The 908-nt window shown below is 37.0% G+C and overlaps 1 protein-coding gene across 1 annotated transcript in view; it reads left to right on the top strand.

Annotated features, from left to right (window-relative positions):
- The first annotated feature begins 895 nt into the window (after positions 1 to 895).
- Positions 896 to 908, top strand: part of foxq1a (forkhead box Q1a) — a 1430-nt gene continuing 1417 nt past the window's right edge. Inside the window, exon 1 of the mRNA XM_056465454.1 lies at positions 896 to 908. This exon is cut by the window's right edge and continues 1110 nt beyond it. The gene's annotated coding sequence lies outside the window, so the exon portion shown is untranslated.

Genomic DNA, 908 nt, shown 5'->3' with positions numbered 1-908 from the left:
CTATTAGCCTATCGACTACTAATAAGTATCAAATAAAAATATTAGAATTATTAGAAACTTAAGAAAAGTCACAGACTGTAAAACTAATTCCTGCTGCCTTCAATTTTTTAGTGAATCAAATGAACTTTAAGTCATTTAATTTCAATTAAATTGACTAATATTATGAGGTCAAGCTTTGTATAACCTAAAAAATTACTTGAAACCAGATTAACTTAATAAAATGAGCTAAAGCAACAGAAAATATTTGTGTCTTGACTTTTTGTCCTTGCAGTTTTTATAGTGTAGTTTAAAGTGACATGTTGACCCAGTTGGTGTTGTATATTATGCAAAACCTTTGTAATAAACTGCCAGTTGGTTATTTTACAGACTCTATATATTGTTTCTTATGCATTATATTATTTCAAACTGCTAAAATGTCAATAAAAGTTGAATTTTCAACATCAAAAGCCGACAGAGCGGAGATCAACATCCCATAATGCAATTCACCACCGCAAATAAACACTAGTGAATCACATCAATGTTAATTAACAGATCTCTTTAACAGTGTAGCGCATCAGCACTGCAACAGTGGAGGTTTCGCTGATCGCAGGTGTTTTGTCTGATAAACGCACGCCACCTGCTTTCCTCAGGTGAAATTCTTCTGCGAGCAAAGGTGAGCAAACGCGCAGGTGAACCAACAAACACACTGTGACGAAACCCGACTGCAATCAACAAAGCCATTCATCATCATCATCATCATCATCATCACAGATCTCAGATGTTTGTCCATATACGCGCGACCGCTTTATTATTTCAAAACAGGGTGTGCATGATCCCGGTGTTTTTGTGAGTTGATTTTAAGACTTAAAGACTGGCCCCGCCCCTGTAGGCTTTCCCCGGAGGTGAGCGCCTATATTAGCCCGCCGACA

Source organism: Danio aesculapii, chromosome 2, assembly GCF_903798145.1.
Source record: "Danio aesculapii chromosome 2, fDanAes4.1, whole genome shotgun sequence".
NCBI classification, from domain to species: domain Eukaryota; kingdom Metazoa; phylum Chordata; class Actinopteri; order Cypriniformes; family Danionidae; genus Danio; species Danio aesculapii.
The sequence above is the reverse complement of the archived record's forward strand: the minus strand, read 5'-3'. Positions and strand labels throughout refer to the sequence as shown.